Source organism: Raphanus sativus, unplaced genomic scaffold, assembly GCF_000801105.2.
Source record: "Raphanus sativus cultivar WK10039 unplaced genomic scaffold, ASM80110v3 Scaffold0067, whole genome shotgun sequence".
NCBI lineage: Eukaryota > Viridiplantae > Streptophyta > Magnoliopsida > Brassicales > Brassicaceae > Raphanus > Raphanus sativus.
Genome location: NW_026615390.1, coordinates 59514 through 72989, shown reverse-complemented (window position 1 = coordinate 72989; position 13476 = coordinate 59514). Strand labels below are relative to the sequence as shown.

The following is a 13476-nucleotide window of genomic DNA, read 5'->3' as shown; positions in this document are numbered from 1 at the left end:
GCAAATCACCTTGTAAGTGTGAAATGAGGCCGTTTCTAGGGGAATAAAAAGGTTATATTCTCTAAAGTTCACTCATGATTACCAGAAATGTTCACCGCCAAAATGAACACAATAGAGAAATTGGTTTTTGTGAGAGAATGAAACTGTGTTTTGGCTATTGTCTAGGTTTACACCAAAGCCCGGATATTCAAGACATCATGGCACCTCTTGGCCAAGTAAATCCGATAGCTATTAACAATGACTGGTTCAAGGCTGAAAATTGCTACCAACTCATCATCCAGTAAATTTCTCGCTTGTACTCTCAAAAGTCCTTAGCAGAGTCTTGTCGAGTCTTGTCTAGGAAGTTAAGTCTGTCGAGTCTTCTAGTGTCTAGAAGCATTTCTATTCATGTGAGAGATTGTTGGAACTATTTTTTTAGCAATGTATTCATATGCTAAAATAGAGTTAGTGTGAATGAGAAATGTAGGTTTAATGTGTGTGATTTGAGAAACTTGTATAAGTTATAAATATACAATAGATATTTGGATTTGAGTTTTGATTGTTAGTTTGCTTCATGTTCATTAACTTATCTTATAAACCAAATATATGTGATTTTTTATATTGATAAATATAAAAAAAGAAATCAATTTAAAGTATTTATTTTGTTTGAATGAGTAAATATAATAATTATACTCTTTAATTTTTTGGTCAAAATGTGAAATGAATTCCATAATAATTGACAAGAAATAAAGACTCTATTAGTGCACCATGGGAGGTTTCATTGTATGTTGAAAAATGAAACGGGTGCTTCTCTTATTAAAGCCTCATGGCAATGTAGAAAAAAGACGCATCAAATACTAAAAGAAAACCACATTCTCCTATATTGAATAGTCATGTTAGTATTTTTTTTTCTTGTGTCTGGGAGTATAACACAAACTAGTTTTGTCAGGTTTCTGATAGAGTGACGCAGATTCAAGAAGATTATTTGTAGTTGTATCTTGAGACTCATTACGTTATCGAACCGTCGCACTACGGGACGTATTAAGGAAAAAGATAATATCTCGCCTCTACAGTTGTATCATCATTTTCTTTTTTTTGGTATAATTTTATCATTTTTATTCTTTATAATATTCAGTAATCCGTAGTTTATAAATACGGTTCTATCGTCTTGACTCTCAGTTTATTACTGAAACAACTGAGAGCAATATTTCTATCAAGTTATTTTTCTTTTGTTAATGCATATTTAACCATATTACACCAAATGAAGAAGATGTGACGTGGGCATAAGTATGTGAATTATCTTATTAAGAAATAACGGTTAGAAATAAGGGAAAATGTGAATTATACTATTATTAACTAGGAAAAAAAAGAGAGCATGGTTAGAGTTTGATCCATTCAGAGCCGTCGATAAAGGTAAGAGAAATAAAAGGCTTAGCTTCTTCGTCGGTGAGCTCTTTTGCCCAGCTACCCTTCCTGCATAGTTTGCTCTTCTTCTCCAGTGCATGTACTGACCATAAAACACCGTCCTGCCTCACACATTTCATTTTATTTTAATCTACACTTTACATTTTTTTAAACTATAATTTTGTACACCTTTTAGTTTCTATATGTTTATAACGATCATGTTTGATGCTGTTTGCAAAGCATTATGGTGAATTAGAAATTTTAGGCTAGATTGTTATATGCGATTTAAGAAAAAATAGTAGTGAGATCAAAGAGGAGTAAAGTACACGTACATCTCGCGTGAAGGATCGCCCCAATATACCAGCCTCTAGGGAGGATGATGTTTCCATATACGTGTAAGCAAAGACGACTCTTGAGAAGGGACCCCATGCCCTCCCAAGATACAATACTCCTGTCCCTGTCACCTTACAGTTCACAAACGAGAATCCTGTGTCCTCTAGCACACTGCTCCTCCTTGCGCCGTTACTGCTCCTAGCTTATCCGCTATCGCATGCACGTGACATCCCTAATTAAATACCACTTTAGAGCACGGACCAAACATTAATTATTTTATTTACGAACTTGTAGAGTGTGCTAAGATACTCCATCTAATCGAGCATAGACCACACAATGTACGTAAATGGGGACAGCTGTGCGTGATACTAGGTGCAGGGCCCGTATACACAAGTTAGAAGGTCTTGTCTAGATGAAAATGTTTACCTCATAGAGAGAAAGGGCATTGCCAAAGATGAAGTCAACCGATCCCTCAATGTAACAATCTTTGTAATATGCCTTCCTGAATGATCATTAGAGAGTGTCTTGAGCACCAAGCATTTTACACCCGAAAAATGCAGCATTGTCCGCTGACACCTCAATGCCACGGCTTGTTTCCCAACCGCGCCCGGCAAGGGAACTGGGGTCGTGTTCTAGATACATATAAGACCGATTCAAACTTATCCATGCAAATGGAATTGAAGTACAACAACTATGGACCTATGGTAGTGGTTGCAAGTTACCTTGAAAGTTGTGTTCTTAGCGACAAAGAAAGGTGAGTTCACGGCGAAAGAAGCAGAGTTAAAGTTGCCCATGGGATTGCCTCTTGAGTCAGGTGTTTGTGCTGTGTCTCCCCATTCCACTATTGTTGTCTCTGCTCCTTCTCCTCTATTGTTATGAATGACTTCATTGGGGTATGTTAACCTTCTCCCTACACCCATTTTCCCTTTCAATATATTTGCTCAATTTTATCATAAATCTAAGAAAGCTAGCTATAGCAAAAAAAAATCAATTTGTTACACAATACATTTACTCCAACTTTTGACGCTTATACAAAGTTCTTGGTAGGGCTGGGCAAAAAATCCGAACCCGAACGACCGAACCGAATCTGATCCCAAAAGTAGTATCAAATCCGAACCGAAAATGATTAAATATCCGAACGGGTTCAAATTTTTAGTATTTAAAGAACCGAAACCAAACCCAATCCGAACGAAATATTTCGGGTCCGAATATATCCGAAATAGATTATTATTATATTATATATATATATATAAACTATTTTAGATTTAATGTATATTAAAAAACATCCAAAACATATATGATACTTTTAAATTGTCTAAAATACTTGAAAATATATATAATAGTCAAAATATATGTCTAAATAATTAAAGTATACTCAAAATACCATAAATATTTAAAGTATTTATTGATTCTCTATCCAAATATTAAAATAACCAATTTATATGTTATGTTTTGGTATTTTGACACATGTTATTCAATTTTATATGTAAAATATTATTTTTATAATTTTGGTAAAGTTTAAAGTATATAATAATTTTAAAATGATTTAAATGGGTTATCCGAACCCGAACCGAACCCGCAAAGATCCGAACCGAACCCAAACCAAAATTTAGAAATACCCGAATGGGGCTGAAATCTTTGAACCCGAAAATCCGAAATCTGAATAGACCCGAACCGAACCCGAATGGGTACCCGAATGCCCACCCCTAGTTCTTGGTTTCACATGATCATGTGTAGTACTGTTGATTTTGAGTGAGATTCTACATCTCTTTATTGGCATTTCGGTGTTTAGACTCTTTCAGATGTATATATTATTGTTTTGGCTCATGCAAATGCAAGGAAAAGGTGAAAAGAAAAGATATGGTATGACTTCATAAATATATAAAGAGCGAAAACAAATTGTAAAATGTGTATAGACAAAACCCCAGGATCTAGGTTCAGGCTGTTGGAATATAGTTATATCCACACATTTTTAAAACGAAGATAAAGCTAAAGATGACGTGGTACCAATTAATTTGTATTGATCAATTGCAAAAAAAAAAGATGTTTTATATACAATTAAGTCTACTTTCAATCCCACTCTGTTTTTCTTTCTAAAATAAAATTTAAAATAAAACTGTTCTAATAGTATTCTATTTTCCGCTATATTATAATGGTATTTTATTTTTCACTTTATAATAGAGTAAAAATGAGTTTACTGTATATAATATATAAGTAAGTTGTTTTTTATTCATCACAATGTTTTTACTATAAGATAGAGTATCATTAGAATATATCATAATTTTTTTAAAAAATTATTCTATTTAAAATGAAAAATAGAGCGAACCATTGAAGATAACTTAACAAATCGGCCCGCATAGAATTAACAAAAAAGATCGACCTTTTCCAAAAAGATTAGATGAAATATAGACCATATATGTTTTGATTAAACACTAAGCACCAAAAACTCAATTCATTCACTTTTTTTTTGTAAACTAAGATCATTCACTTGATATAAAATGATGAGACTTGTACTTACTGGTAAACTCCAGCATGAACTTTGATGACGACACGAACGAGGTTGATGAGAGGGAGAGAATCAATGGCGTCTTGGATTGTAGTGAAGTCACCTTTATTGTGATTCTTATGGACAGTGAGTGTATATGAAGGGAAGAGTTTGTTCTTGCTGCCTTGAACACTGAGTGTTTAAGGCTCCCAACGAATCTGACCCATTTCATGAATTCCTCTTCCGGGTTTTGTGACTGACTCGTCGTGTTCACATTCTTCTGGTTTCTTGGTCGTAATCGTATACCTTTAGAGTGACAATTTGTTTGCGTTGAACAAAGAAAGATAACGAGAAGAAGGAGAAACAAAATGGGAGCTTGGGATGAATTGAACTTGGGCATCTATACGACAAGAATCAATTACAAAATATTAGGTGTTTTTTTGTTTGTTTTAGGCTTCGCCAAAGATACAAAGTACGGCAATAATATATATTATATATATATATATATATATATATATATATATATTTATATATATATATATATGGCTCATGTGATTTCTCAATTTGTGTGTATGTTATGTTATTTAGAGGTTGTCGAGTGTTTGGTACTTTTGGTAATGGAATTAGGTGAAAAGTGACAGAAGGGAAGAGATCACGGGGCGGTTCCATTCACATCCATGTAGAATGAGAGCTAGCAAAATGCCAACACTACAAGAAAGTTGGATATTGCAACATAATTTTGCAACTTTTTTTTTTTTAAAAAAATACGTCTTTTTACATATGAACATATGTTGTTAATTTGTGAGAACTATTCAACGATAATGAATTGACGTTGTTTTTGCGTTAAAAATATGTGACAAGTGTAAAAAAAATTATATTTGGATTTTGTAACTCTTATCAGAACTGTGGTTAGTTTTAGTTTCATTTGGTTCAGGTGTTGATAAATACGTATTATATAAATTAATTGGTTTTGGATTGCTATACTATTAACTTTTCTTAAAAACCTAAGGTATGATTTGAGATTTACGAATGTTTTGGTCTACTTTATATCCATTTTCATTCAGCTCAAACATATTTTCATAATGATTAGGTTTTGTGCATATCTACAACTGAGAAAGAATATTGCATAGCCTAATTCCACGTTCAATTTTCATTCTAAATATTTTAAAATAGTACAGATATTCTAATCAATTTAATAACAAACTTCTTGATATTTCAGTTATCTAACAGTTCAAAATCTTCTTTAGATAAGTACAATTTGGATCAAATATTTCTCACGATTACATTTTTTAAATAATCACGATTAGATTTACGCTTGTACATTTATATATATAGATGACATTCTGCTTTCTCTGTCTCTATATTATATATTCAAACTTTCTCTGGAACACAAACTAATACATAGCCCAAATCTCTATCTATAATTATAAACCACACATATGTTTCTATATTACTATAGCATCTTCAATTTCACTGGATGAGTATAAGGATCAGGCGTGTGTTTTTTGGCATATGTTCTCAGATCAAGATAACACACCAAACCTATGTTTTAGCTTTTACATAACCTGTGTTTTAGCTTTTACGTGAGATCTGACAATATATGTGTTTGAGTGCAAAATACCATGTATAAGGCTTATAATTATTTCTTTTGACTGTCTTATAAATTATTTTCTTAATTACAGTTTTCTTATGTTCAGGAGTCATTCTAATCAAGGGTGGATTTTCTGCTATCTTTAGAAAAGATCTTCCAAAAGCAGCATTGATCAAAAAGGATTGAGAAGCTTGAAGAAATAGAGCAAACAATGAAGGCCATTTTGTCCTTCACAATAGCTCGGTGTAAAAAAATAATCTCTCATTTTTTTGTATTTTTATTTATTTAGTGTAAATTTTTAAAGAAGTTATTTAATTTGTCGGGTTGTTTCTGTAGGACCCGAACCCGGCCGGCTAGGCCACGGTCGATGCCTCACGTCGCTCGGTCCATACCCTGACCGAACCACTCAATTTTTTCGTGCTTTCTCTATACTTTCGCCTAAGGGCGAAGTCTATCTTAGACCTTAGCTTAAGACTACCTTAGTCATTCACTAGCTTAGATCCTTTCAACTTATGCACAGCGGAATATTATCTATCAACCATTGGTCTAAAACCAATCTAACACTCGTCAGGTCGAATCACCTTAGCCATGATCAGTAGACACAACTACTACCAGCTCCAAGGTTGATCCTGAACCTAATCCAAGTCATACAATAACTGAGGTTCCATTCCCCTAACCATTCTATCTAGATCTATGCAATATTGCTAGATCATACCTTTGCCACATCCACGGAGCTTGATAGCTCTTTGTCTCAGCTGCCTTAGCTGTCTAGCTAGCTCATTCAGCTAGCTAAACTGAACCACTTCACTTGAGGTTCCAACTCTCTTCCAGCTGATCGAGCTGCGAGGTAGCTTTGCCTAGCTCCCCATCCACTCGTCCAACTCCTCATTATACCTGTATAAACTCTCCCCTTAGGTACTTAGTCATTCAACCACCATCCCCACTGACCAAGTACCTTTGGGAAGTCTTCAGCTACAAAACAACCTCAAGCAAACATGCTCCAAAAACTAATTAAAATTCATGATAAATCATGATAATTCATAACTAAGAGAATGGTCAAGTCAGATTTCTCAGAACTGGCCTCGATCATACTGATCTCGCCCATGAACAGCCCATATGGCCATAACTGACCACCTCTAAATCAATGAGATAAAACTAATCTTTCACCATGATAATTCATGATAAATACCCATTAAGAGATATTTGAAGTCAGATCCTAACAATTCCTTCAGGAACTATCAGATCTCCACTTACCTGCCCAACCAAGGCCATGGAGAGATTTCTCTGAACCGGCCACTCCATGGTTCAGTAACCTCCACGTCTGATCACCTAGAATAGGATTAATAATGCCCACCAGTTCCTGAGTCAATCAACCAACCACCCCACATGACTCAGAACTGATGAGTCTTCACACATACCTAACCGGCCATGGAACTATGTCCCACTGAACCTGATTAGTGTTGCTCTTACCACTGGTGCATCCTTTGATCAATCAGATCAGACACCTTGATCCATCATCCATGGATCAGGTCGTCCATCCTTGCCCATGATCAGATCACACAGCCTTCCTTGTATAAACACACCAGCACAATACTTGTGGTCCATACCAACAAGTACCAGCCTTACTCCTCTCCTTTGCTTGCTGTTGGATCCAAACAATTGGACCTTACACTCCACATGGTTCCTCTGTCTCTAGGACTCCCATGTGTCTCATCAGTGGGTCGGACTCATGGTTCACACCATGATCAAACCAACACAAAACCATGATCCATCATTGATCACTATCCAATGAACAGCATCTAACCATCATCCCACATGGATGAGTTAGATCAGTTATGATCCGCCCCTTTGTCCAGGGTCTTGGATTCCTAAGACACATCACAATATACATTCCTCAAGGGGCGTGCCATGCCTGGCCTTGATCCCACCCCAAGAGACACAACAAAGACATAAACATAAACATAAACATAAGTAATCAACACATGTTACCTCATACTTGATCTTGCTAAGACCTTGTGCTTCCCTGATCAGGTCCGGCCTTGGGCCTCTTGCACTAGTCTTATTCAGGTCTTATCACATACTTCCAGTATTGATAAGATCCATACATGGGTCGCACCAATCATCCCTTCCATGGAACTTCCATGAAACCAGTTTCTGAACTGCATCCACCTTCAAGGCTGTACATGCCTTTGGGAGTGGAGTCCGGCCTTCTCCATTCTCTTCTTGCCATTTGCGTGTGTTACCATGATGTAGAGGAAGCCTAGGGTGTGTTCATCCATGATCAAACACCACCCAAGGGTCGTGCATCACTTCCCACTTCAGTACCCATGAAACTGCCTTTCTACACACCACTGCCCTTAAGGCTGCTCTTGGACTTTGAGAGTGAATCCGGTCATCTCCCTTCGTCCCTGGCTATTTGGATGTGTAGTAATGATGTAGAGGAAGCCTGGACGTGTTCATCAATGGTGAAAACCCATCACAGGGTCGTTCACAACTTCCCCCTTGATTGCCCACAAAACTGCCTCTTTGCTGCCTTCAAACCACCCTTGGTGTTGGATGGTGCAATCCGACCATCTCTCTCTTTTTCTCTGGTTTTCTTTTGTGTTTCAGGGTTAGAATGAAGCCCTGACGTGCCTGCAAAGGCACGGACTTGCCCTCCTTTTATAGAAGAAGGGGTGGTTACTTTCCAACCATTGCACCTTTTCGGTATATTTCTGGCCATTGATTTAATCAATGGTCCAGATCACACCTGTTCGCCTATGGCAGTTACCAGACGTCCTTGACATGCCTAACTGCTCCTAGACATGTCACACACAAGCCTAGCTGGTTGCCCAAGCCCCTGGTTCAACCACAAGTGCCCACCGGCTCACCGGCACACCCGGGTGGTCCACATGGTCCGACCACTGTCCGGACCTGGCCCAACTGCCCAAGACTTGAACACTCAGTCTAGCTGAGTTGAGCTGATCCCCAGCTGACCCAGCTGAGTGAGCTAGTTCATCCAGCTCAGGGAGCTGACACACTCTTCAGTGAGCTACACTGAGCTGCACTACACTTCATCTAGCTGGCCGAGCTTGCTCACTGCATCGCCCAGCTGCCATACACTTTGTACAGCTCCTTTATACTTGTCTCCTTCTTGGTTTAGCTATATCTTAGCTTCCTGATGCCCTTAACCTTACTTCCAGGCCATGATACCCTTGTGTTTAGGTCACATGAGCTGACTGGTGCGTCTCCTTGCACCATGGTCGATCCTAAGGATCATATCCAGGATCAGGGACATGACAAGTCTCCCCCACTTAGAATGGATTCGTCCTCGAATCCAGTGGTGCTGTCATCTTGCTTGATGCCAAAGGTTCCACCGAACTCTTTTGCATCATCATCCTTGTTCCTTTTCACTGATCACCTTTTTGATCAATGTATGAACAAGTCTCCCCCACTTGGACGGAACTCACTTGATTCCGAACCAAATGGTCTTCTCCTTTTACATATCACACCATAACAGACTTGTGTCACTGAACTCAACTTTCCAAGTTGCAGTCTAGTATACACCAAGTCAATTATTCTCTGAGCCTAGTCCATGACTAGATCATTTTTTAGTCCTTAAGAACTTACTGCATACTCGAGTCTTAGTAGATTTACCCAATCTCCAAGACACTCGATGTATCAGTCAAGTCTTTAAAGAACTCGATCACATTCCGGTCCTGTCCACTCCGGGACTCCACCGTTTCAATCCAACCATAGGTCAATCTCCGACTTGGTTGTGCTGCGACTCTCGTCCCTCACTGGACTTGGTCGACTTCATTCCAACCCTAGGTCAATCTCCGACTTGGTTGTGCTGCGACCCTCGTCCTTCACTGGACTTAGTCGACTTCAGCTCGGCCATCTCGGCAGGAGCCATGCAGTATGGGTTCTTTGACATTGGGGCCGTCCCTGGTTCCAGTTCTATTATGAACGGGTCAGCCCTATCAGGGGGAATGCCCTGTAGCGCCCGAAACACATCCTCGAACTCACTGACCAGCGGTATCCCGTCCGGGCCACCAACCCCTACGACCTCCTTAGTGCTGGTTGTGGCCAACTAGGCTCAACAACCCCGCTCAAGCATCCTTTCTGCACGGACTGCTGATAACACTAAGCATCCAGAGGCCGGATTAATACCTTGGTACTTGATCGGGGGTCCACACCCACTCTCAAACTGCATCCTCTCATGATGACAGTCCAAGGTGGCCCGATTCTTGCCAAGCCAGTCCATGCCTATGATCACCTCGTGATTCTTAAGGCGGACTACAATCAGATCCGCAGGCATTACCCTGTCTGTGATCAACAATCAGATCCGCAGGCATTACCCTGTCTGTGATCAATACCAGGATGTCTCTAACCAGACAATCCCATGTTCCCATCTGGAACAAACCCTTTCCGATCAATCCTGGACTCACAAACCTATGTGTAGCTCCAGTATCAGAAAGTACATGTGTTTCCACACCACTGATCATTAAGTACCTAGATGATAAGACATCGGTTTGATCACACATTTGGAAAACGTCCCATACCATTCTCCAAAGTGTCACACTTCTGTGAATGTCCCATACCATTCACAAGAGTGTTTATAATATACCTCAATCCCCATCATACTAAGCCACTTAACATCATATACCCAATTCATTCAAATTGATCTAAGGAATCCTACCTTGGCCTATACTGAGTCCCAGCTGATCCATCTGATCCCAAGCCACTCGTATACTAGCCATGTAGCATCTCCCTTAAACCAACTTGAACCTCGCAAATGCTCACTTGTTTTGAACGGCCACCAAGGATAACACTTACCCCCAAAGAGTGCTGCACGTTTCTTTCAACCTAAGCCACTCTCAGGTTCATGTTACTTCCCTGGTCCAGGTCATCCATAAAAGATCTTGCATTGCATCGATCCGTCCAATCCGTCTATTATTTCCAGATAACTAGATCAACCAACCTTCTGTTCAGGATCTTGCCCTTGGAGAATGCATCTTGGCCAAGCCGGTTCACCTTGGAACTTTCCCGTTCACAAGCATGATACCCTATCTTGCCTCAGCTCCCTCTTGGCTCACCTAGTAAGGTTCCATGGTCGTCTCAGTTTCCAGAAATAATTTTGGTTTGGAACATACTACCTTTGAGCAGTGAGTTGAGCTGAAGTTACAACCCAATCAGAACCTCCACTCATCTGCCTCACAAGGATCCATACTACCTGAGAAATACTTAGTTCTCATCTGAGCTATGTGCTCCAGCAACCTCAGGTAGTCCACGAACCAAGCTGCCGTAGCTGGTGGATCAATCTAGACCACCTCAGCTACTGGCCCAGCTTGATCATTAGCTGCCAAAACAGCTGCCCAATCAACCGGTTAGTCCTCTCATTGTTTGCAACAATTGTTTGGATCAGCCCGGTTCACATCACAAGAGGATTCAACTTCCCCTTCCAGCTGCAGCTCAGCTCTCCCCCACTAGAACCTCAGTAGGGTTGAGCTGACTTACAGTCAATCCAGCTTCATTGTTAACTTCCTCCAGCTGAGTCAACAATAAAACTGGTGGATTAATCACATCAGCATCTACTTGTCCGGATGCATGGGTGAACAACCACAATGTAAGACTCTGAACCCGGCCGGCTAGGCCGCGGTCGATGCCTCACGTCGCTCGGTCCATACCCTGACCGAACCACTCAATTTTTCGATCTTTATCTATACTTTCGCCTAAGGGCGAAGTCTATCTTAGACCTTAGCTTAAGACTACCTTAGTCCTTCCCTAGCTTAGATCCTTTCAACTTATGCACAGCGGAATATTCTCTATCAACCATTGGTCTAAAACCAATCTAACACTTGTCAGGTCGAATCACCTTAGCCATGATCAGTAGACACAACTACTACCAGCTCCAAGGTTGATCCTGAACCTAATCCAAGTCATACAATATCCGAGGTTCTGTTCCCCTAACCATTCTATCTAGATCTATGCAATATTGCTAGATCATACCTTTGCCACATCCACGGAGCTTGATAGCTCTTGTCTCAGCTGCCTTAGCTGTCTAGCTAGCTCATCCAGCTAGCTGAACTGAACCACTTCACTTGAGGTTCCCAACTCTCTTCCAGCTGATCGAGCTGCGAGGTAGCTTTGCCTAGCTCCCCATCCACTCGTCCAACTCCCATTATACCTGTATAAACTCTCCCCTTAGGTACTTAGTCATTCAACCAACCATCCCCACTAACCAAGTACCTTTGGGAAGTCTTCAGCTACAAAAACAACCTCAAGCAAACATGCTCCAAAAACTAATTTAAAATTCATGATAATTCATGATAATTCATAACTAAGAGAATGGTCAAGTCAGATTTCTCAGAACTGGCCTCGATCATACTGATCTCGCCCATGAACAGCCCATATGGCCATAACTGACCACCTCTAAATCAATGAGATAAAACTAATCTTTCACCATGATAATTCATGATAAATACCCATTAAGAGATATTTGAAGTCGGATCCCAACAATTCCTCAGGAACTATCAGATCTCCACTTACCTGCCCAACCAAGGCCATGGAGAGATTTCTCTGAACCGGCCACTCCATGGTTCAGTACCTCCACGTCTGAACATCATAGAATAGGATTAATAATGCCCACCAGTTCCTGAGTCAATCAACCAACCACCCCACATGACTCAGAACTGATGAGTCTTCACACATACCTAACCGGCCATGGAACCATGTCCCAATGAACCTGGTCAGTCTTGCTCTTCTTCATGGCTCTCAGCCAATCCTGTTACCAACCCAAGGTTGATACCTATCATACCATATGATTCCATTACCTCATTGCCACGGCCTGAAGCCATTGGTAATGCAAAACCATAGATCAGGTTCACTCATGAACCACCATGAATCACTAGTTGCTGTATAGCATCTAATTACCATCCCATATGGATGAATTAGTTCAACTATGATCCGCCCCTTTCTCCAGGGTCCTGTATCCCTACAATACATCACAATATATGGTCTCCAAGGGCGTGCCATACTTGGCCTCATATGCACCTCAAGAGACACCAACATAAACCACAAAAATCATATGTACATGTTACCTTATACTTGATCTTACTAGATCTTGTGCTTCCTGTATCATGTCCGGCCATGCTCCTCCATTGCACGCCTCTATCATGCCTTATCATATACTTCCAGTATTGATAAGATCCAACCATGGGTCGCACCCATCATCCTTTCATGGAACTTCCATGAAACCAGTTTCTGCACTGCATCCACCTTCAAGGCTGTACATGCCTTTGGAGTGGAGTCCGGCCTTCTCCATTCTCTTCTGACCATTTGCGTGTGTCCATGACACAGAGGAAGCCTAGGGTGTGTTCATCCATGATCAAACACCACCCAAGGGTCGTGCCATCACTTCTCACTTCAGTCCCATGAAACTGCCTTTCTACACACCACTGCCCTTAAGGCTGCTCTTGGACTTTGAGAGTGAATCCGGTCATCTCCCTTCTTCCCTGGCTATTTGGATGTGTAGTAAGGATGTAGAAGAAGCCTATGGCGTGACAACCATAATCAAAACACACCAGAGGGTCGTTCTCAACCTCCCTCTTGATTGCCACCAAAAACTGCCTCTTTGCTGCCTTCAAGCCTCTCTTGGTCTTGGATTGTGCAATCCGACATCTCTCTGTTTTTATCTTTTTCT

The 13476-nt window shown here is 40.2% G+C and overlaps 1 pseudogene; it reads right to left on the bottom strand.

Moving 5' to 3' along the window:
- Positions 1-1358: 1358 nt before the first annotated feature.
- On the bottom strand, positions 1359-4677 carry LOC130500969 (probable pectinesterase 53; annotated as a pseudogene).
- Positions 4678-13476: the final 8799 nt, after the last annotated feature.